This window comes from Pan paniscus, chromosome 20, assembly GCF_029289425.2.
Source record: "Pan paniscus chromosome 20, NHGRI_mPanPan1-v2.0_pri, whole genome shotgun sequence".
NCBI classification, from domain to species: domain Eukaryota; kingdom Metazoa; phylum Chordata; class Mammalia; order Primates; family Hominidae; genus Pan; species Pan paniscus.
In genome coordinates, this window is record NC_073269.2 from 9,719,404 (window position 1) to 9,743,475 (window position 24,072).

A 24,072-nucleotide genomic window follows, 5' to 3' on the forward strand; every position below is an offset into this window, starting at 1 on the left:
TGGAAACTTCTAATGGAAGGATCGAAGAGAAAGCATCAGCTCAGCCTGGCCACTAACCCCAGACATGGAAAGAAAAAAAGGAGGGATACTCTACCTTCAAAAGCCATCCCAAGGCCGGGCGCAGTGGCTCACATCTGGGATCCCAGCACTTTGGGAAGCCAAGGTGGGCAGATCACCCGAGGTCAGGAGCTCGAGACCAGCCTGACCAATATGGCAAAACCACATCACTACTAAAAATTAAAAAATTAGCCATGCATGGTGGTGTGTGCCTGTAGTTCCAGCTACTTGGGAGGCTGAGGTAGAAGGATCACTTGAGCCCGGGAGGTGGAGGTTGCAGTGAGCTAAGACTGCACTGCACCACTGCAGTCCAGCCTGGATGACAGAGCCAAACCTTGTCTTTTTTTTTTTTTTTTTTTTTAAAAAAGCTATCCCAAATCGACTTGCTTCTTCTCCCCACCACCCACCTTTGCCTTCACTTGGTCCATCCCTGGCATCGACCATGAGTATCTGAGTCAGGTCCTGTCCCTCCTCTGCCCACAGCACTCCATAGCTCCCACCTCTCTGGGGCTCAAAGCCCAGGGTTCTCCCTGCAGCCCACAAGACCCTACATGACCTATCGCCTCCTCTCCCCTCCCCATCACTCACTGGGCTCCAGCCACACAGGCCTCCTCGCTGTTCCTCCAACACGCCAGGCGTGGTCCTGCCCCGGGGCCTTTGCACACGCTGTGCCGTCTGCCTGGAATGCTTTTACCCCACGTATCTACTTGGTTCCTCCTCACCTCCATCAGGGCTTTGCTCAAACATCACCTCCTCAACGAAGCCGTCCCTACAACCCCATTAAAAATGACAACCCTCATGCCTCCCTCCCGAGTCCCCTTTGTTCCTTTACTGCTTTCTCTCATCACCCCTGACATGCTATATATCGTATTTTGCCTATCATCTCTCTCCCTGATCCACAAAGCCATCCCCTTTATTCCTGCAGGGTCCCGGCACAGAGCCTGGTAGACAGGAGGCATCTGAGAAATCCCCCCAGATGATGGAAAGCGCAAAATCGGAGGCAGTGGCTGCGGCCAAAGCAGCCGCTGAGACCCCGGAGGCTGACGGCGGAAGCCTCCACGCCTACTCCAGCTGGGGCTTTCCTGTCCCTGTTGGCAAGCCAGGCCCCTGCCCTCTGCCATCCGGCGGCTCAACACCTGTTGTGACACAGCAGGAAGCAGGGGCGGCAGCCAGTGCCCGTGGCCTTGGCCGGACAGGTCCCTCCGGCAGGTTTAATCCCTGCCCCAGTGGGAGAGGGGGATACACAGACCTTGACGCCAAACACACAGGCTGACACAAGCACCGTCCACTTGGCTTATCCGGCTCCCGGGAAGTGGCCAGTGTGGGGACAGCCTGATAAACATCTAGCAAATAAATGGATTTTTTCCTTTTAAATTGAGACGGAGTTCGCTCTGTCACCCAGGCTGGAGTGCAGTGGTGTGATCTTGGCTCACTGCAAACTCTGCCTCAAACGATTCTCCTGCCTCAGCCTCCCAAGTAGCTGGGATTACAGGTGCACGCCACCATGCTGGGCTCATTTTTGTATCTTTTTAGTAAAGACGGGGTTTCGCCATGTTGATCAGGCTGGTCTTGAACTCCTGACCTCAGGCGATCTGCTCACCTCAGCCTCCCAAAGTGCTGGGATTACAGGCGTGAGCCACCACGTCCAGCCTGGATTTCTTTACAATCATCACACTGTCCTCATGCTGAGCCCAGCCCTGATTTGAGGGCTTCACCCTATGAACTCACTAGATCCTCCCAAGGGAGCCTGGACGGTTGAGGTTATCATTATCCTCATTTTCCAGATGAGGAAACTGAGGCCCAGAGAGGTGGAGTCATTGCTACTAAGGGTCAGAGCCATCTGGCCCTAGAATCTGGTTTTGGCCACTAATCAACACAGTCTCAATGAATGAGAAGAATAAAACAAGGGGCCGGTGCTGGCTCATGCCTGTAATCCCAGCACTGTGGGAGGCCGAGGCAGGAGGACCACTTCAGCCCAGGAGTTCGAGACCAGCCTGGACAACATAACAAGACCTTGTCTCTACAAAAAATTAAACAACAACAAAAAAATTAGCCAAGCATGGTGGTGTGCACCTATAGTCCCAGCTGCTCGGGGGGCTGAGGCAGGAGGGTCACCTGAGCCTGGGAGGTTGAGGCTGTAGTGAGCTATGATCATGCCACTGTACTCCAGCCTGGGCAACAGAGCAAGACCCTGTCTCAACAAAGAAAAATAAAAAGAACAAATCAAGGTAACAGGGAAATGTGAGTCACGTCTACGGAGCATTCCGACCTGGGGAAAAGGGCAGCGATGCTTCATCTCCCTGATGTCTCCCGACCCAGTGACATGGGCCCATTTTAGGGATGCGGAAAACTGAGTCCCTCAAGGGGGAAGCGATTTCCTGAAGGATCTACCGCCTAGAAGTGGCAGGCTCAGGGCTAATGCTAAATTCACTAAACCCTTACCCAGATCGACTACAGGGTCATTTTGTAGGGGCCTCAGTGCTGTAAGGAGTTTGGCTCGTGCCTCCTGAGTACCCACTGTGTGCCAGGCCCAGAGTGAAGAAGCCTCAGATGTCTCATTTCCAGACAGGTAAACTGAGACTGAGAAGTTCAGCTATTTGCCCAAGCCCTGAGATGTCCCCATTTTACAAACAGGTAAACTGAGGCTCAGAGAAAGAACCATTTATCCAAGCACCAAAACTGTCTCCATTTCCAGATGGGTAAACTGAGGCTGGGAAGTTCAGCTATTTGCCCAAGCCCTGAGATGTCCTCATTTTACAAACAGGTAAACCGAGGCTCGGAGAAATAGAACCATTTATCCAAGCCCCAAAACTGTCTTCATTTCCACATAGGTAAACTGAGGCTGAGTTCAGCTATTTGCCCAAACCCTGAGATGTCCCCATTTCACAAATAAACTGAGGCTCAGAGAAATTTAATCATTTATCCAAACCCTGAAATTGTCCCCATTTCAATTTGGGTAAACTGAGGCTCAGAGAGGTTTCAACAGTTGCCAGAGGTCACACAGCCGGCAAGAGGCAGCACTGAGCCTCAAATCTGAGGTTTCCTGACCTGACAGGGAACTGCAGGCCCCACGGTCCCCGCCTGAGCTGGCGTGAGCCTTCAGCGGAAGCCCTCCCCAGCTCTGCACAGCAGACACCCTCGCGGCCGTGCCTTGCTGGAGTATCCACAGTGACACACAGCCCTGTTGGTGGCTGGGCTTTTTCAGGCTTAAAAGGGAGGTAAAATCACCTAACACCAGCTATATTTTTAAAAACCCCACAGCACTCAGGAGGCTGGCCCGTCAGCGCAGCACCACGTCCGTGGGCAGGCAGAGGCCCCGGAACTCGAGGACGTGGCTATTTTAAAGGGGCTATTTCTGGAGGCTGAGGTGAGAATGCGGGGGTGGGAGGAAGCAGCAGCCGCGGGGACCGACTCGAGCCCGCCCCGACTGGCCGACTCCCGGGTTGGGGGTGGTTAAAAGCGAGAACGTGGAAGCCACCTGCTCCCCGCAAGCACTGCCTCCAGCCCGCAGAAAGACCTCAGGCGGCCGGGCGCGGTGCTCACGCCTGTCATCCCAGCACTTTAGGAGGCTGAGGCAGGCGGATCACCTGAGGCAGGGAGTTCGAGATCAGCCTGACCAACATGGTGAAACCCTGCCTCTACTAAAAATACAAAATTAGCCGGGCATGGTGGCGCACGCCTGTAATCCTAGCTATTCGAGAGGCTGAGGCAGGAGAATCGCTTGAACCCGGGAGGTGGAGGTTGCAGTGAGCCGAGATCGTACCATTGCACTCTAGCCTGGGCAACAAGAGCAAAACTCTGTCTCAAAAAAAAAAAAAAAGAAAAAAGAAAAGAAAAAGAAAAAACAGACCTCATGCATTCCAGAGCCTCATTTCTTCCCCTGGGAAGGAAGAGCTGCTTAGGCAAAATGTATGCCTGGAGCCCTACTGTGTGCAGATGCTGCCATGGACATGGTAGAGGAGGAGAGAAGCAGATAATGAGTATGAAGCATTCAAGGCTGGGAGAGGTGGCTCACGCCTCTAATCCTGGCACTTTGGGAGGCCGAGGCGGGCAGATCATTTGAGGTCAGGAGTTTGAGACCAGCCTGACCAACATGGCAAAACCCCATTTCTACTAAAAATACAAAAAAGTTAGCTGGGCATGGTGGCACATGCCTGTAATCCCAGCTACTCAGGAGGCTGAGGCAGGAGAATTGCTTCAATCCGGGAGGCAGAGGTTGCATGAACCAAGATCGCACCACTGCACTCCCGCCTGGGTGACAGAGTGAAACCCCATCTCAAAAAAACAAACAAAAAAGCATTCGACAGAGAGATGGTGGCAAGGGCTTTGAGTCAAAGAGAGCAGAAGGGGGAAGATAGGAAACTAGGTGGCGGGGCAGGCTGCAAGTTTAAATAGGGTGATCGGGGAAGCCTCATTTAAAAGTGACCTGAGACGTGAAGGAAGTCAGGGAGGTTGCTGTTTGGGGTAAAGCATTCCAGGCAGAGGGCACAGACTGTGCAAAGGCCCTGGGGTGGGACCATGCCTGGTGTATTGGAGGAACAGCGAGGAGGCCCGTGTGGCTGGAGCAGAGTGAGGACGGGGAGAGAGGAAGGAGGGGACAGCAGGGAAAGGATGGAGCAGGTTGTGCAAGGCCTGGTGGGCTACAGGGAGGACTTGGGGTTTTCCCCCAAGAGGTGAGAGCCATAGAGGGCTATAGGCAGAGGAGGGATGGGACCTGACTCAAGAACTGAAAGACGTCATTGTGGGAAGACAGACTGTGGGAATGAGGGCTGGGGTCACACCAGAGCAGAGGTGACCGTGTTGGTCCAGGTGATGATGGGAGCTGGACCAGGTGGAGGCAGAGGATAGAACAAAAATGAAAAAATGAAGTCTACGTGCAGTGGCTCATGCCTGTAATCCCAGCACTTTGGGAGGCCAAGGTGGGTGGATTGCTTAAGCTCAGAAGTTCAAGACCAGCCTGGCCAACATGGTGAAACTCCATCTCTACAAAAAATACAAAAATCAGCCAGCATGGTGGCACGCGCCTGTCATTCCAGCTACTTGGGAGGCTGAGGCAGGAGAATCGCTGGAACCCGAGAGACAGAGGCTGTGGTGAGCCAAGATTATGCCACTGCACTCCAGCCTGGGAGACAGAGCGAAACCCTGCCTCAAAAAAAAAAAGAAAAGAAAGAAAGAAAGAGAAACAGAAAGAAAAAAAGGGAAAGCAAGCTGGCCTGTGTACAGTACTCAGCGCACGGCCCGGCACACAGCAAGTGCTCAGCATACATTGGCTTGTATTATTTTTAGGGTCTTAGGCTCTGTACTCTGAACCTGAAACCCGCTTCCCCTGGCAGGAACCTGGGGAGACCCAGGAGAAGACAGTGACCCCTGTGCCTGGGAGCATTTTGTGTATGGAAGGGGACACAGTTTTCACTCTCATGTCCCTATTGGCCTGTCCCAGGCTGGAGGCAGCTGATCAGACCAGGGCCAGATCTGATGGTTGCGATGGAGGAGGAGAGGAGAAGGAGGTAGTGACCCACAGGTTAAAGGGGGGAGGCCCCCAGGTGTGTCAGGATGCAGCCCTGCCACAAAGCGTGGGGTCAGCCCAATCCTAACTCAACTCTACTTGCTGTGTGACCCTGCACAAGTCACATCCCCTCTCTGAGCCTCGGTTTCCTTATCTGCGAAAGTGGGGCAGTGGTTGCAGGCTTCTCACAGGGCTGTGCAGATTCAACAGGACCATGAGGCACTCAGCTAGAGGTGGGATCCGTGTCAGCACCCATCACGCTTGGTCATTCACCATCATCCCCATCCTCACACTGTTTGCAAAACTTCGAGTCTGGGGTCTCTGGAGCACAGGGACAAGAAGAGCCACATCCCCAGAAGGTGTCCCAAGGTTCATGTCCTGCCACCGTTTGGATCCAGTTGAATTGCAAATGCCAGAAAAAGCACAAACAAAGAATGATTTCTCTTTTCACCTAAGGGAAGCTGCCAGGTTGGCCATTCAGGGTTATTTTCCCCTCCCCGACAATCACTGGGGCCCAGGCCCCTTCCATCTCTTTGATCCCCCATTCTTATCTATGACACCTGCCTCATGGTCCAAAATGGCTGCCTGAGCACCTGCCATCATCTCCATATTCCAGCTGACAGGTAGAGAGGAGCATGTGCCACTTCTCTTGAAAGGCATTTCCAGAAAATCCTGCTTATTTACGCCATGGGTCAGCATTGAATCATATGGCACAGACAGCTGCAAGGTGCATTGAGAAATGTTTTCTTTCCCCCAGGTGGCCATAAGCCCAGATAAAAATTGTAAAGTTCAACTGCTACGGAGTGGGGGGATATGAGGGGATATTGGGACATCCCGCCACAATATCCCATGTGGGCCATGGGGCCAGGTCTTAGGTCTCAAACCAGTGCATCTGAGACATTTTAACCTGGAAAGAGAAGAGAGATGTCATCGGGGCCGGCCCCCTGCCTCCACACCACGACGGTTTCACTCATCCCAACATCCACCTCCCAAAAGACTCCAAGGTCAGAAGCAGTGGCCACGACCCAAGCACAGGCTCTGCCCAAGGCGTCCCCAAGGACAGGCCCCCACCGGCAATCTGTGCTCCCCAAGCACTGGGGCTGAGCCACCAAGCACCCCCGTTCAGCCTCCTTCCTGCCTGCCGAGGACACCGGCCAATTCATCTCCTTCTCCTCAGTAAACAACTGTCAGGGAAAATAAATAGTTTTTAATAGGCTCATTAATTGAATTCAGGGAGAAATCACCTTCTCCCCAGGCCATGGGGAAGCAACGCTCAGTTCAAGAAATTCAGGCCGAAGGCAGAAGGGGCTCAGCCTCCCAGAAAGTCCAGGAGATGCCCCAAACAGTTCTAGTCACATTCAATAACACTGGGACAGGCATGGTGGCTCATGCCTGTAATCCCAGCACCTGGGGAGGCTGGGGCAGGCAGATCACTTGAGGTCAGGAGTTCGAAACCAGCCTGGCCAACATGGCGAAACCCTGTCACTACCAAAAATACAAAAATTAGCCGTATGTGGTGATGCACGCCTGTAATCCCAGCATCTCGGGAGGCTGAGGCAGGAGAATCGCTTGAACCCGGGAGGTGGGGGTTGCAGTGAGCCGAGATCGGGCCATTGCACTCCAGCCTGGGCGACAGAGTGAGACTCCATCTCAAGAAAACAAAACAAAATACTGACTCAACCAGCAAGGGGGTCATTCTGTGCTGGGCTTAAGGCTAAAAGCCTCAGGTGGGTGCTAGGATGTCTTAAACACCTCGGGGGTGCTCAGGCTTCAGCTTTCAGCCTGGAACAGACAGAGGCAAAAGCAGCAAGAATTTAATGCCCTTGTTTTGCTCTCACCACATTTATTTTTAAGGTTGTACCTTCAAGGACATACCGGGTTTCCGTTCACAAGAGCAAGACAAAGTTTTCTCTTTTACATTTTAAAAGAGAATGGGTTTAAACAAAACGTGTCAAGTACTGGCTGGGCACGGTGGCTCGTGCCTGTAATCCCAGTGCTTTGCGAGGCTGAGGCGGGAGGATCGCCTGAGCCCAGGAGCTTGGGGCTGCAGTGAGCTATGATCGTGCCACTGCACTCCAGCCTGGGTGACAGAGTGAGATGCTGTCAAAAGAAAAAGAAAGGAAAAAAAAAGAAACGAAGAAAAGAAAGGAAGAGAAGAGAAAGAGAAAAGGAGGGAGAAGGAAGGAGAAAGAAGGGAAGAGAAGGAGGGAGGGAGGGAGAAAAGAAGGAAAGAAAGAACGAGAGAGAAAAAAAGAAAAAGGAAGGAAGGAAGGAAAGAAGGAATGAAGCAAGCAAGCAAGCAAGCTAGCTAGTCCTTAGGCGATGGGGCGGCAAAGTCCAAAGACCCTGCAGAGTGACCTCGGCACAGACCTAGAGAGTCAGAACTGACCCTCCACACCTGCTGAGGGTTCTGTCCACATTGACGTGACTCAGTTTCCCCACTGAGGCTGAGGTGGTCCAAGGGTAGCCCCGCTCGCACTCCCAGCCCAGCTCCTGCCAGCGTGGCAGCCTGCCCTGCAACTCGGTCTGCCCAGGGCTTGCCGTAGGTGCCCGCCAATCTGCTCTCCGCACTGCAGTGGGCACACACTCCAAGCGCAACTCAATACCCAGGACACAGCGACTCCCCAGTGCCCCCAAGCCCCATATGCAGGTCCGGCGACCTTGCTTCCAGAGGGCACTGATCATCAAGCTGTATTTTATGATATCTTAGCCAGTTTGGGGCTTACTCCAAGCGTGTTTAGCATAGATCCTTCCAATACCAAGACCCTTCTACCCAAGAGACAGCCTCACCCCCATTTTGCAGACGAGAAAACTGAGGCCCTGGAGGGTGAAACCACTGCCCCAGGGTCACACTGAACAAGCAGCTCAGACATGATTCAAACTTGCACCATTCAAATGCTAAACCCGATCCCCCAAAGATCCCCTGGCCCATTCCTGGTGAGCTCCTCAGTAACTTCTCCACCTGTCTGGCCAGACACACAGGGTGCCCAACATCCATCAGGCCTGGCTCAGTTCTTTTTGTTTTTAGAGACAGGGTCTCGCTCTGTTACCCAGAGTGCAATGGGGCATGATCATAGCTCACTGCAGCCTCAAACTCCTGGGCTCAAGCAATCCTCCCACCTCAGCCTCCTGAGTAGCTGGGATTACAGGTGCACACCACCACACTCGGCTAATTTTTTTACTTTTTATAGAGATGGGGTCTTCCTATGTTGCCCAGGTTGGACTCGATCTCCTAGCCTCAAGCAATCCTCCCATCTCAGCCTCCCTAAGTATTGGGATTACAGCCATGAGTCACTATGCCCGGGTACTGGTTGACTCTTAAAATCATCTGGCCCAACCACTGCACACTTTCTGGGGGTCCCCAGACCCTTTGGGCCTCTCACCTTCTCCCCAGGAGACAAGAAATCTCACAGACTGTTTTAGAGTTCCCTGACCTCCTGACACTGGTCCTCAGACCCCTGGCTTGAAGCCAATTACTCAGAGACATCACCCTCAAAGCCATTCCTTACCACTTCTTTTGTTTTTTTTTTTGTTTTTGTTTTGAGACAGAGTCTCACTCTATTGCCCAGGCTGGAGTGCAATGGCACAATCTTGGCTCACTGCAACCTCTGCCTCCCGGGTTCAAGTGATTCTCCTGACTTAACCTCCTGAGTAGCTGGGATCACTGGCACACACCACCATGGCCAGCTGTATTTTTAGTAGAGACTGGGTTTCACCATGTTGGCCAGGCTGGTCTCAAACTCCTGACCTCAGGTGATCCACCAGTCGCGGCCTCCCAAAGCGCTGGGATTACAGGCGTGCACCACCACAGCTGGCTGTATTTTTAGTAGAAAAGGGGTTTCACCATGTTGGTCAGGCTGGTCTCGAACTCCTGACCTCAGGTGATCCACCTGCCTCAGCCTCCCAAAGTGTTGGGATTATAGGCGTGAACCACCGCGCCCGGCCCTTACCACTTCTTGCCAGACACTATGGATATTCATCAGCTCAGAGAGGGTGAGCAAGTAGCTGAGAGCACACAGCATTTCCACTGGGAACCCAGTCTCCTGGCCTCCCTGCCCAAGGGCAGAGTGAGCTGAGCTATAATCCCAGCACTTTGGGAGGCTGAGACAGGTGGATCACCTGAGGACAGGAGTTCAAGACCAGCCTGGCCAACATGGTGAAACTCAGGCTCTACTAAAAATACAGCCAGCCGTGGTGGTGCGTACCAGTAATCCCAGCTACTCAGGAGGTTGAGGTCACTGTGGCTGCCTCTCCCTGCAACATCACCCACTCCGAGTACTCTCAGAGCAGGACCAGGGGGCTCTTGCTGTGAGCTGCCGAGGCGGGGCTTTCCCCATCATTACCTGCCTGATCGAGGTCATTAGACGTGGCAATGATGGTACACGCAGGCCAGGCGGCAGCTCCCAGGACCCAGATGGGCTGATCTGGAGGGGCGGGTGAGGTGTGGCGGAGCTTAGGTCCTAAAGGGGTTGCAGACAGAGCGATATCGTGAGGGAAAACAAAACGGGGTGCGGGAGGCAATGGCGGGGTAGGGGTGGCCTGGCCAGAAACAGAGCTCCTGGCAGAGCAAAGACAAAGGCCTGGAGGTGGAAACAGGAGAAGGATAGGTCTACATGGAGTGGAACGGACAAAGGGGAGGGGAAGAGGAGGAGAGATGAGGCCAGCGGCCCACAGAGAGGAGTCTGAGGGTGCCATCCAGAGAGGCAAAGTGACTTCCCCAAAGTCACACAGCTCGTAAGGGGCAAAAACACATCCCGGCCGATAACATCTTTGCTCCCAACCACTGTGGGAAGTGGCCTCTGGCTACATCGTAGCTAATAATCCAGCTACAGAATTGCAGCCCCCAGTGCAAAATGAAACCGTGGGGTTTTCCTTGTTTAAAAATTATTAAGGCCGGGCACAGTGGCTCACGCCTGGAATCCTAGCACTTTGGGAGGCTGAGGCGGGCAGACCACGAGGTCAGGAGATCGAGACCATCCTGGCTTAACACAGTGAAACTCTGTCTCTACTGAAAATACAAAAAATTAGCCGGGTGTAGTGGTGGGCACCTGTAGTCCCAGCTATTGGGGAGGCTGAGGCAGGAGAATGGCGTGAACCCGGGAGGTGGAGCTGGCAGTGAGCTGAGATCACGCCACTGCACTCCAGCCTGGGCAACAGAGCGAGACTCCATCTCTTAAAAAAAAAAAAAAAATTATTAAGAATTTCCAGGTCGGGCATGGTGGCTCACGCCTGGGATCCCAGCACTTTGAGAGGCCGAGGTGTGTGGATCACCTGATCTCAGGAGTTCAACACCAGTCGGGCCAACATGCTGAAACTCTGTCTCTACCAAAAATACAAAAACTAGCCACCCAGCATGGTGGCACATGCCTGTAATCCCAGCTACTTGGAAGGCTGAGGCAGAATCTCTTGACCCCAGGAGGTGGAGGTTGCCGTGAGCCGAGATCGCGCCATTGCACTCCAGCCTGGGTGACAGAGCAAGACCCCGTCTCAAAAAAAAAAAAAAAAAATTAAGAATTTCCAGACGGCATCAACAGAGCATCCATCTAAATGCAGCCCCTTCTGATCGTGGGCCCCCGAGTGACTGCAGGGCCCCCGTGAAGCTGGGCCTGGGTGCAGCCTCCAGGAGTGTAGAAACGACATCCTGTCCGGAAACAACACCTCTGTAAACCTGAGAAAGGGCTTGTCATTCCCAGTTCTCACCCCTCCTTTGTGCCTCAGTTTCCCCATCCGCAAGACAAGGGGACACCTGCCACCTCTCAGGGCAGTTCTGAGGAGGAAATGAGAAAACACAGGGCCAGGCACACTGGTACTGGCGGCGGAGCATTAGCGGCCCCCACCACGGGGGACTTTCCACCCGCTTGGGTTAGTTCTCCTCTGTTGCAGCTGTTTGGAGAATGTGGGTTTGAGGTTCCAACCTCATCACCCCTAACGGTTCACGAAGCTGGGGGGAGAGAGGGGAGACTCATCCAGCTCCTCCTGTGCACCTTGGGCTCCTGGCCCCGTTATCAATGTGACACCACTGAATTCCCAGTGATGCAGCAGGCAAGACTCGTCCCCATTTCACAGATGAGAAAACTGAGGCTCAGGGGAAGGAAATAATGAGGTCATCTCACACAGCCAGGGAGGGTCTTTGTCAGGATCCGAACCTGGGGCGTTCAGACCCCCAATGCCCTTCCCCAGCAGGGCCGGAGTCTGGGCTCCCAGGGCGCCAGATGGGGCCAAGAGAAAAAGTCCTGGGACCTGGCAGCCTCTCTGCACCCTGCTGATATCTGGGAGGTGAAGCCAGCACTGTTGCCGGAAACCCCGGCAGTTCACACTCTCTAGAATTCATCCGACAGGGGCAATTACCCACTTCCAATAATCAATGGGGCGGTGGAACCAGGACAGATGTGCAGAGGGAACCCATTAGCAATCTAAGTGTTCTGGCCCCGCGAGACGTCAGGGAGCGTGTGGGGTGGACGCTCAGGGACAAAGGCACCATCTGCCTGATTTCTCTCGCTGTCTTGGGTCTTGAGCATAAGTCAGGGCTTCTTTTTAAAAAAAAAAAAAAAAAAAAAAAAAAAAAGAGAAGGCCTTGCTCTGTTGCCCAGGCTGGAGTGGAGTGATGCAATCATAGCTCACTGCAGCCTCAAACTCTTAGGCTCAAGCAATCCTCCCACCTTAGCCTCCCCAGTAGCTGGGACCATACGTGTGCACCCCAACCCTCGGCTGATTTTTTTTTTAGTTTTTTGTAGAGATGAGGTCTCACTGTGTTGCCCAGTCTGATCTTGAACTCCTAGGCTCAAGCAATCCTCCCGCTTTAACCTCCCAAAGTGTTGGGATTACGGACGTGAGCCACCATGCCTGGCAAAATCAGGGTTTCTAAACCTCAGCACAGTGGACATGAGGGTGGGGTCATTATCTGGGATGGGGTCATCCTGGCCATTACACGGAGATGAGCAGCATCTCTGGCTTCCACCTACTCCATACCAGCAGCACCCCCCTGGACATGACACCCAAAAATGTCCCCAGACGTTGCCAAGTGTGCCCAGGGGAGCAAAAGTGACCCCGGTTGAGAACCACAGCAGTACACTCAATGAGTAATACTGGTAACCCGGGTGCTCCAGCCCCGAGAGCAAACGACTGCGCTACAGAAAGAACGAGGGATGGAGAAGCAGGTCCTGCCGCCAGTAGATAATTCACAGCCCTGCCCCGCGGGACAGCCGGCTTCCTTCTACGCAGCATTTAATTTAAGTCAAGTTTATCATTATGACCAATATTAATATAATCAGAGCCAACGTTTATCGAGCGCAGACGCTGGCCCAGGCCCTGTTCTCAGCACTCTCTGTAAGCTATCACACTGGTGCCTCTAAAGAACCGCAGAGGTGGCTGGGAGTCTTAAACCCATTTCACAGGCCTGGAAACTGAGGCCCGCGGACGGCAATGGAGGTGTCAGAAGTCACGCAACTTTTAATTGTTGGGGAAGGGGTCAAAGTCCACGGTGGCCCCAGATTTCTGTACTGTGCCATGTTAAGATGTTTGAACCCAAGGATGTTAAAATAGGGCAATTTTTTTTTTTTTTTTTTTTTAGACAGAGTCTCACTCTATCGCCCAGGCTGGAGCGCAAGTGGCATGATCTCAGCTCACTGCAACCTCCGCTTCCCAGGTTCAAGCGATTCTCCTGTCTCAGCCTCCCAAGTAGCTGCGATTACAGGTATGCACCACCATGCCCAGATTATTTTTGTATTTTTAGTACAGGCGGGGTTTCACCATGTTGGCCAGGCTGGTCTCAAACTTCTGACCTTAGGTGATCTGCCCACCTTGGTCTCCCAAAGTGCTGGGATTACAGGCGTGAGCCATCATGCCCAGCCAAAATTGGGCAATTTTACTTAAAATCTAGATTTCTGCTTTTCCTTGGAAAAACCAACAGATCTGGCCCTGGAGCCATTCAGGGCTTCCTTGGAGGTTGAAGGAGCCTTTTCGGCCCACACGACCCGCTGGAGTGGAGACTCCAGCCCTGACAGGCGTTATGGCTTGAGAATCACACACCCGCCATGGCTTCCTGCCTCGGTTTCTCCCTTTGGACTGGTGAAAGGGGTCCCTGTCCATCCTCCTGTGCAAGGCCCAGCAGCATGCAGGCAGGCATGGCTGTGTGGTCTTGGGCAAGTTGCTCTCCCTCTCTGGGCCTTGGCCTGACAGATGTTCCAAGAAGCATTTCCAACGTTCCAGGTTTTCTGTTGATCCTGATGTTGGCAGCCCAGCTCTGGGGGCTTTCAGAGAACTCTGACTGCACATCTAAAAAATGCAATTTGTTAGACGCGGTGGCTCACGCCTGTAATCCCAGCACTTTGGGAGGCCAAGGCAGGCAGATCACTTGAGGTCAGGAGTTTGAGACCAGCCTGGCCAACGGGGTAAAACCCCATCTCTACCAAAAATACAGAAATTAGCCAGATGTGGTGGCGGGTGCCTGTAATCCCAGCTACTCAGGAGGCTGAGGCAGGAGAACCACTTGAACCCGGGAGGCGGAGATTGCAGTGAGCTGAGATCACGCCGTTGCACTCCAGCCTGGCGACAGAGCAAGACTGTCTCAAATAAATAAAATAAAATAAAAAATAAATAAAAAATGCCAATTCGCCAGGTGTGGTGGCTCACACCTAGAATCCCAGCATTTTCCGAGGCCAAGGCAGGCAGATAGCTTGAACCCAGGAGTCCGAGACCAGCCTGAGCAATATGGTGAAACCCATCTCTACAAAAAAAAATAAATAAATTAAAAATAATAATAATAATAATAATACAAAAGTCAGCTGAGCATGCTGGTGGATGCCTATAGTCCCCAGCTACTTGGGAGGCTGAGGTGGGAGGATTGCTTGAGCCCAGGAGTTAAGACACTGCAGTGAGCCATTATGGCATCACTGCACTCCAGCCTGAGCAACAGTGTGAGTCCTGTCACACTCACACACACACACACACACACACACACACACACACACAATGCGATTCGAACTCCTTGGGGTGGGGGGTCCTGTGTGGTCTTCCCCAGCTAAAGTCAACTCTTCTCTTCTTGTTTCCGCCCCCCTCACCTCCAGCCACAAAGCAGTAGGTGCCACTCTCAGTCTCTGTCCTTGGCGCCCCCCACACCTGTTCATCTGTCTCCACTCATGATAGAGGCAATGTCAAAGCACCCATTTTACAGATCAGGAAACTGAGGCACAGAACAGCTTTATTACTAGCCCAAGCCCCACAGCTGCTTAGATTCCGGCTTCCAAGTTCCTCAGCAGCAGGTTTCCAGCAATCCTGATGGAATGAATGAATTAATTAATGAACTGGTGAATATTCGAATGAATGCATGCATGCTCGCTCGCACACCATGCTTGTCAACCGATCACTTTCCTGAGTGCCCATCAAATGACTGCTGTCAAAGCCCCAAATCCCCCCCAAACGCCCCGCTTTGGTGATCACTCGGGCCCACCAGGGGCTCTGGAAGTTGGGAGCCACATGTGGAGTCTCTGGAGTGCCCGGAGCTCCCAAGGCAGCCACGTGTCCTCCCTGTCCACCATCCGGGCCCCCTGTGGTTCAGCTCCCGCCAGTCGCCCAGTCCTGCCGCAGAAGTGGGGCGGCCTTGATTAAGCAGCCAGCGAAGGGGAACGCCCCAGTTTGCAGTGGCTGAGTCATCCTGACATCTCCCTGGTGCTGGACCCCACAGGGGGGCTGAGGGCGGGGGTGGACACTGGAGAGCCCCTCTTGGGCAGGTCCTTCAACATATCAGTGTAGCTCCCATGTTGTCAAAAAGAATAACAAAAACAGAATAGAGGTGGCAGCTACATTCTAGGTGCCGTTCTGAATCTGTGCTTACACACGTTAACTCATTTCTTCCTCCTAACAATCCCTCAAGGTGGGCACTGTTACTCTTCTCCATAGACAGATGAGGAAGACGGAAGCACAGAGAGGCTGAGCAACTTGCCCCAGGTCACACAGCCAACAAGTCGGCAGAGCCGGGATTTGAACCCCGTGCAGCCTCAGTCCAGCATCCTTGCTCTTAACCTCTGAGAAAAGGCAGTCAAGAGCCCTGGGGTGTGTGTGTGCGGAGGGTGTCTCTGTAGAGATTCAGGTGGCCCCCCCAGCAGATGGACTGCTGTCCAAACAAACATCCCTGACAATCAGGCAGAGCTCCTTCCAGGCATTAGGAATCCAGGTTGTGGCAGCCAACAGCTTGTGGGCTGTGTGAAGTGACCTCAGGCCAGTGAAGGCCCCTCCCTGTGCCTCAGTTTCCCTCTCTGCCAAATAGGGCTCAGATCACAGCAACTCCGCTGACAGGGGACGGCAGGTTGGAGGAGACGAGGATGCTACTGACTTGCTTACTTAGCAGAGGGCCTGGCATGGGGCGCCAACTCTAAATAGTCGGAGCAGCTGTTATTATCCCCCCGACATCCCCTCATTTGCTGATCACGGGGGTTAATTATAAGCGGCATTAAATTATACACACACAGACGCGCCAACCTCGCTTCCCCAGAACCCCTGAATTTCCGCTAACTCTCAATTACCCACGTGACAGCGCGACGATGGGCCATCCTCCCAGCCTCTCTCCCCACAGCCTGCCTCATCCGAGGGTCCCAGGCTTCCAGAGCCGTGGCTTCTCTGCCCGCCGGATACCCGTCTGGGTGTCCAGGAGCAGAAGGAAGGATGCATGCGACTGACAGCGGACGCGTTGAGAGCCAGGGGAGGCGTGTTACCCACAGCATCTCATGTCAAGGCTCGCCGCGACGCAGACTGCGACTGTACTGATCTTAGAGATGAGAGAACACAGAGAGGTCAGGCAACCCGCCCTAGTTTGCACAGCTCAAGTGGGGCGGGTGGCTCAAGTCAGGGCTCTGACCTGGAACCCAGAGGGGTAACCTCATTCTGTAAGTGAGGAAGCTCCTGCACGGAGAACTGAAAGGGAAGAGGGGAAGTCATCCAGGAAGGAAGGCAGGCAGGCAGGCAGGTGAGATCTGGGAGAAAAAGGGGAATTTTCAGTTCTCCAGGTAGGGGGAACAGGAGACAGCTGGCCCTTCCTATAAGGGGCTTATGGCAAAGATCAAAAACAACTTAAAAGGAGCAAGGCCACCCAGATAACATAAAGAGTACGAGATGAAATCTGTCCCCATGAAACAGGACATTTGTGATCCAGCCCCAGTTACGGCGATGGGGACGGGAGGAGGGAGTCCCCATGATCCAAAAATCCAAGCTCTGAACCCCCAACCAGGGTGGGATCCGCGGGAATCAGAAGGAAACAGGAAGCCGCACAGAAACCTGGGTTTATTTTCAGATGTGGAATATCCCCTCGGCCTCCGCGGGGCGCAGAGGGTGCCTTGATTCCGGGGAACAGAAGAGGGGATTCCACGGCTAGCCCAGAATAGCACCAGCCCCCAGGTCCAGTCTGGCCAGGCCACGATGTTGGGGGACCGGCAGCTCCATGGAGGAGGAGGAAAAAAAAAAAAAGAGAGAGACAAATATAAAGCGATGTGAAAGTGGAGGGCCTGTCCGTGAATCACTCCTACCTGTTAATTTTCGCCTTTGGAGAAGTGTAAGCCAATTGATTTTTCAAATTCCCCACACACAACCCCCTCCCCAGCGCCTCTCAAATATCAGCCAGAGACAAGACAGAAATGGTACGTCGGGTTTTTTTTTTCTTCCCTTTTTGGTTGAGAGTCTTTTCTTTCCTTAAAGGAAAAGGTGGAGTGGGGGGAAACCACACACTCCACACTCTTGAACCTCAGGGTTAGAGAGACCCAGGTGTCACCTGTTTCCTAGACATTTTGGGGCTGCCACTCTCTGCGTGAGACAACAGCCACCCTTTCCCTCGATCACATCCCCTACACTTCACTTCCTCTCTCCGTGTCCCCCTTCCTCAATTCAGAATGTCACCTGGTGATAAGATGACATGCATTTGAGCCTCAATCCCCTTCCAGCATCCCCTCTCCTCTGCCCCGCAAGCCACAAGCTGGCAGCTTTCCGATTCCAGAGCAAGGTAAGGTGTGAAGATGACAAAATTCACAGTTTAAAAAGCCCTTGAAACCTTCAAGCCCCCGATACGTGCCTTTGTCCGTGAATCCACGGTGAATTTTTGGTTTTTTTGTTTTGTTTTGTATCAGCTTGCCACACGAATCCTGCGAGGAACAGCAGTTATGTCTTAATCTCCTCTCCTCCTGTCCCCACCGGAGGCTGAGCCACTCTGCCTGGTGAGTGGTTGGAGGGTGGGGCGGCGGCGGGTGGGCGGGGGGGGGGGGGGGTCTCTCTTCAAATTCCCCTCCCTGGGCATCTTTTGCCACAGGGAAGGACGGAAGAAGGGCAACCTGCACAGGCTTTGCCCGAGAAGGGTTCTCGCCCTCCTTGCAAATTCTAAGAGGACACCCACCCATTGGAAGGTGAGCCAGGAGCCTACCCTGGATGCAGAGGAGAGCTGGGGAGTGCCCCTTTCTGGGACCCCTGTCTCCTTCCGCACGAGACCCTCCCAGAAGGGGGCTACAGCGGTCAGCACTGCGCCCGCCAAACCTAAAGCTCATCTCAAGATCTTCCCGTGGCTCCGACCGACTCTGCAAATGGAGCTTAATGGGTAGCAGGGGGAAGGAATTGCTCTCAGCCGAAAAACATTAAGCTTTGTCAATTATCCCCCAAACCCGCTGGGTTTATAAATATCCCTTTTTATTTTTAGGGTTTTCCCTCCCGCTCGCCCCCATCCCGAACTCTCTCCACGCCCCGCTTCTTCCCCCACGCACACGGCGGCTGCACCGTCACAGAAAGCAGGTGAACGCGGGGCCACGGGGCGCTCGGGTAGAAATGCCACGTCGCGCCACCAAGTCACACCGTCCCTGCCCGTCCCTCTCCGGCCATCCCACTAACTATTGTATTGGGGCCATGCAGCCGCTGGAATAATCAGCGAAGCCACAGGTCTCCCCATCTTGGCAAGTGGAGGTGTGCGCTGCCCTCAGACATCTGTGAACCGCTGTTCAACGCCAACCCCGAAGGCAGAAGGGGAAACCAAGTCACCTCCCAGAAAGACATTTGATGAGCAGAAATAGATTTGCCTCCAGACTGGTACCAGGTCTGGGGAAACCCAGGCACAGCCCCAGGCTCTATGCGACCCAAAGAAGAAAAAAATGGGTGCACAGTGATGGCTCCAGGTCTCCCCACCCAGATGCTACCACGAAATCCCTGGCATCCACGAAGCTTCCTCCTGTTCCATGGTGGAAATTGGGGGAAAATGGACTTGTGTCTCCAAGCAGGGTCCATGGACACTGGACGATGCCTGAAATCCCCTGGGAGGCAGGGAAAAAAGGCGCACTGAACGCTCAACCGGGGTATAAGGAGTGATTTTTTTTTCTCTGCTGGCAGTAGGCAGGAACCTGGGGTTTGAATGTCCCCTTCTCTGTCGCCACCTCACGCAGACTTCAGAGGCTCTTCAAGGTTTCCTGGAGAGGGGGAAATCGTCCCCGGAGCTGACCTGCCAACCAGTAGCACCCTCCAGCGCCACAGCCGGGCCACACCAAAATGACCTGTCACCCATCTCCCGCGGGGAGTGGGGAGCGGGCCAGTCCACCGCCTCTTGGGACGGCATCTCTGGACGGCCACTGACAGTACCAGTCTCTGTCACCCCCTGGGGGGTTAGGGGCAATGTCATCGGCCAGGGTGGCAGAAATAGAAAAGTGCGTGAGCTCACCAGGCAGCCTGGGTCTCCCGCGACGTTTTGTTTGCCTGAGCCCAATTAGAACAACTCTCAGGATGATGGAGTGTGGCGGGCGGTGGCCCCCAGGGGGCTGGGAGGCCTAGCCCCCATGCAGAAGTGCACCGTCATGATGAGGGTGTCCCCCGGGCCTGGGGAACAGGGCAGGACCCTGCTTCCCGGAGGGAAAGAATGAAGACTCCGCCAGCCTGCCAGCCAGAAAGAGATGTCCCATGGAAGGCTTTGTGGAGGGCAGCGGGGGGGTAGGGGAGGGATGCCCAGGTGGGGACTCAGTCAGGCCCAAGCTGGGGGCTGTGGGATTTGAGGGCGGGAAGCAGCCGCCCCCAGCCCCAGCTGCCTGCCTTCCACCGCCAAAATATCAGCTGGCAAAGAAAGAAGAGCAGAGGGACAGAAGGCAGGCGCGATTGGCAGGGGGAGGGGGCACAAAGGAAGGGACCCTGGGAGGGGGAGGGGACTTATGCAAATGGCAGATTCGACCAAGTCCCTGGGCCATTAATAAACGCTCCAGCAGCTGCCGCTGGTATCGCAGGAGCAGAGGCGCGGGATGGCTTCCTTCTCCCGGGCGAAAGGCGGCAGAAAGAGGGAAGAAGGGCACCCCAGACAAAGAGGCGCCGTCACCCTCTGCACCCCAAGGACAGCAGCGATAGGGGGGCACCCAGAGGAGGCCAGAATCCCAGCAGCCAAAGTCCGGGTGGTGGCGGACGGGAGCCCGGAGCGTGTGGGTCCCTGTCCTTGGGACCCTAGGGGTCTCTTCCTGCCTCCTCCGGCTTCTAGGTATCATCCCTGCTGCTCAGCCGGGACTCCGACACCTCGGACACCCGCTTCACTAGCCGCGGCTGCCGGGATGTGTTTTTAGGGTCTCGGCCAGAGGCAGGAGGACCCCATGCTCAGAAGGGGGCTCCCCTAGATTGTGACGGGGGGGGACAGGGGAATCCCAGCTGAGCCCAGAAGGGGGAGGCAAGGCACCCCCAATGAGGCTCTGGGAGGTTTGTTAATTTGGGGGAATGAGGTCCCAGGAGGTGGCTGGATTTGAGGAAGGGTTGCAGAGGAAGGGGCGTTCTTGGAAGCTGCATATTTAGGGACCCACGAGAAGACGATTTGAGACTGGGGAAAGAGGGTCAACCGAAGAAGGAGGTCCCAGATTTGGGGCGGGGGGTGTGGTTGAAAAAAAGATTCCCAGTTTGTGGGAAAGGTTCCCTGATTTGAGGATTCTAGAGAGAAAGCGGCCGAAGGGGAGTTCCCCAATTTGGGAACGGGGGGAATTGGGAAATGTCCAGGATTTGTAGGGGGAGGTCCGAAGGGGAGGATCTTAATTTTAGGAGAGATTCCCATCAAGAGAGATGAACTTGGCCGCAGCCTGGCCGAACCCTCGCACCCACGGCGCGGGCACTCTAACCTGGGGGGCTCCCCTCAGGGCACGCCCCGCGCCCCCTTTAACCCGGTGCCGACGGCCCCGCCCCCCGGGATGACGTCACCTCCCCTCCCCCCGCAGCCCCCGGGGGCTCCCGGGGCGTGCGGAACCCGCGGGGCTGGCGGTTCCAGGGGCGGCTTCCCCACTCTCGGGATCCCCACGGGGCCCCCAGCGCGGAGGGGAGACTGGGGTGCTGGGCGTGCGCGTCTGCCTGCCAGAGCCCCTGGGGCTGGGGGCTGAGGCTCGCCCCTGGGTGGGGAGGCTGGAAGGGGGCGCCGGGGCCGCAGAAGGGTGGGGCAATGCCCGAGTGCCGGAGGGGCGACCTCCCATAAGGCAACGACAGAGCCCGGAGTGTTCCAGGGGAGACGGCGTAGACTCGGGGGTCTCCAGGGGAGGGGGACCCGGAGAGGGAAGGCGGCGGGCGCAGCAGCCCTGGAGCCACCCTGCCTGGAGCCACTCGTCCCGGCTCCTCTCCGCTCCGGGGCGCCCGCACGCCCCCCATCCCCCGGCACAGCGCCCCCTGCCTCCAGGACCCGCCCGGGGACCCGGGCCGGGCGCCGCCGGGGCCGGCAACCGCTCCGCACACACGCGCGCCCCCCTCCGCGCCTCTGCCCCGCCCGCAGCCCGGGGTGGTGCAGCCGGCGGCGCTGGGCAGCTTCCAACGCCGCGCTCCGGGCGCTTCCAGCCCAGCCCCCTCCCACGCCGCGGACGAAGCCCCCCAGCACCCCCTGCCGAGCGCCCCCAGCGCGGCCCCGGCCCAGTCCCTCGGGGCATTGTCCGGGCGCAGCTACCGGGGCGCAGCGGCTGGGCGTGCAACTGGCTGCAGCCGAGCATCCTCCGAGCACAATGGCCGTGCAGGCTTCCCCGGCACAAAGCCGGCGCGCTGCCCACTCGGCTGCCTCCGAGACCCCCCTTGGAGCGCCTGCATTTTTTTTTCCTCTAATCCACGATTTTTTTTTTTTTTTTTTTTTTGGCTTTACCTGGAGGCTGGCTGGGCTGGGCTCCCCCGGCTCTGCCCCGCTTCACATCCTGGCTGTTGCATGGGATCCGAGCGGAGCCCGAGCGCCAGCGGCTCGCGGCGTGCGCGCGCCGGCCGGGCTGCCGGGCGGGCGGCGCGAGGACACTCACTGCGGCTCGCGCTCCCCTAGCTCCGGCTCGCGCGCCCCCCCAGCCGGTGACGTCATCCCTTCCGCCAGCGCCGCCGCCGCCGCCGCCGGGTCGGGGGCAGGGCCGGCCCGTGCGCGTCACTGCGCAGCCGCGCGGCCGCCACGCCCCCCCCGGCCAATGGGACGGCGCAGCGCGGTCACGTGGCCCCGGGGTGTTTAAAGGGCCGCGGGAGCACGTGGGGAGCGGGGCTTCGCGGGACACGTGGGCGGCTGCGGTGGTGGTGATGGTGGCGGCGGCGGCGGGAAGGGCCCCTGGGGCTACTGTCCGTGCGGGAGCCCCAGCGTCCTGGGTGCAAAGGGCATGGCACTTTCTGTGCGCTGCCCTAAACTGTGCCAGGGCTCCCCAGTACCCTTGGAATAAAATCCCGCCTCCTCTCTGCAGCTCGCCGTTTCACATTAGCGCCCACTACCCTGTCCCCTCCCCCCCACCATGTCAATGATCCAGAAAAACCAGCTGCTCCTTCTTTGCTTTTTAAGAGATGGGGTCTGCCACCTGGGCCTCAGTACAGTGGTATGATCATAGCTCACTGCAGCTTCAAACTCCTGGGCTCAGGTGATCCTCCCGCCTCAGCCTCCTGAGTAGTTGGGCTCAGGTGATCCTCCCGCCTCAGCCAGCTTCTTACAGTTCCTCTAACTTGAGCATCCAAGATCTTCCCCTTCTCATCTTTCCAATTTCTGCTCAAATAAGCAGCGCCTGGGAGAAGCCCTCCCTGACAACAGCTACCAGCCACGCCCCACTCCACTCTATCCCATTATCCCGGTTTGTTGTTGTTGTTGTTTGTTTGGTTTTGAGTCGGAGTCTCACTCTGTCGCCCAGGCTGGAATGCAGTGGCGTGATCGCGGCTCGCTGTAACCTCCGCCTCCTGGATTCAAGCTATTCTCCTGTCTCAGCCTCCGGAGTAGCTGGAATTACAGGCGTGCTGTCACCACGCCTGGCGAATTTTTGTATTTTTGTTAGAGACAGTGTTTCACCATGTTGGCCAGGCTGGTCTTGAACTCCTGACCTTAGTGATCCGTCCACCTTGGCCTCCCAAAGTGCTGGGATTACAGGCGTGAGCCACCGCGCCTGGTCCCATTATCCCGTTTTTATTCTAGTTACACTACAGTGTGGCTCCAGAGATCCCTATGTGTAGGCTGAACACATGAATGAATGGATGATGGAGCACTTCTTATAGAGTAAGCACTTTACACAGGTCTCACCTAATTACCATCCCCTGCTTCCCTGTAGTCAGGACGAGCCACAGTTGGAACCCAGCTAAAACACTGACTTGCTGTGTGAGGCCCTGAGCCTCACTTTCCCCATCTGTAGAGTGGATTTGCCTCTGGATCTCAGCTCTCATCTGTAAAATGGGGCAAGGTAGCCCCTACTCCTAAGGAGGGTGTGATGACGAATTGCTATAATGTGGCAGCCTGGCTGCCACTGGTGCCTGAAGATGGAATAATAAGAAAAAAGAGGCCGGGCCCGGTGACTCATGCCTGTAATCCCAGCACTTTGGGAAGCCAAGGTGGGCAGATCACTTGTCAGGAGTTCGAGACCAGGCTGGCCAACATGGCGAAACCCCATCTCTACTAAAAATACAAAAATTAGCCGAGCGTGGTGGCAGGTGCCTGTAGTCTCAGCTAGTTGGGAGGCTGAGGCAGGAGAAACTCTTGAACCCGGGAGGCAGAGGTTGCGGTGAACCAATATCACACCACTGCACACTCTAGCCTGGGCGACAGAGTGAGACTCTCAAAAATAAGGAAAAAAAAAAACAGAGCGGAAGTAAAAAATAAAAGGGGGATATTGACAAAGGTAAGGGGGTTGGAGGGCTCACAGCCACCAAGCAAGATTGCACATCAGTCCTTGTGTTTTGATCATGTCGAAAGCATTTATTTCCTCAAGGCACATATTTGGAGAAGGCCTGGTGCCCAACAGAGGAACTCAACTTTAGAATTGGGTTTTTTTTTCCTCCAAAATTGTTGATTCATTCATTCCGGGCCAAAGATGCAGATAAACAAAAAGCATTAACCCGGGGAACAAAACGATAAGGCGGAAGTCATAAACAGGAGAAAAGAGAGGAGATAATGAATAATTTAACAAGGAACCTAATTTAAGCTTGGAGTTTCCCAGCGGCCAGTGCAGCAGCCACGTTTGCAGAGCCTACTTTGTTTTTCTTCCTGGCGGGGTGACCCTGATCTGACCGTTTACAATCTGGCCTCAGTTTTCTCATCCAAGCAATGGGAACACGATCCC

At 55.2% G+C, this 24,072-nt stretch overlaps 1 protein-coding gene across 10 annotated transcripts in view; it reads right to left on the reverse strand.

The window, feature by feature from the left end:
* The window catches only part of PTPRS (protein tyrosine phosphatase receptor type S), a 135,020-nt gene extending 113,143 nt beyond the window's left edge, over window positions 1-21,877 (reverse strand). For all 10 annotated transcript variants that reach the window (XM_055104044.2, XM_055104043.2, XM_034945943.3 and 7 more), the window contains exon 1: window positions 21,654-21,877. The gene's annotated coding sequence lies outside the window, so the exon portion shown is untranslated. The remainder of the gene's footprint in view (window positions 1-21,653) is intronic.
* Between the last annotated feature and the right edge of the window lie 2,195 nt (window positions 21,878-24,072).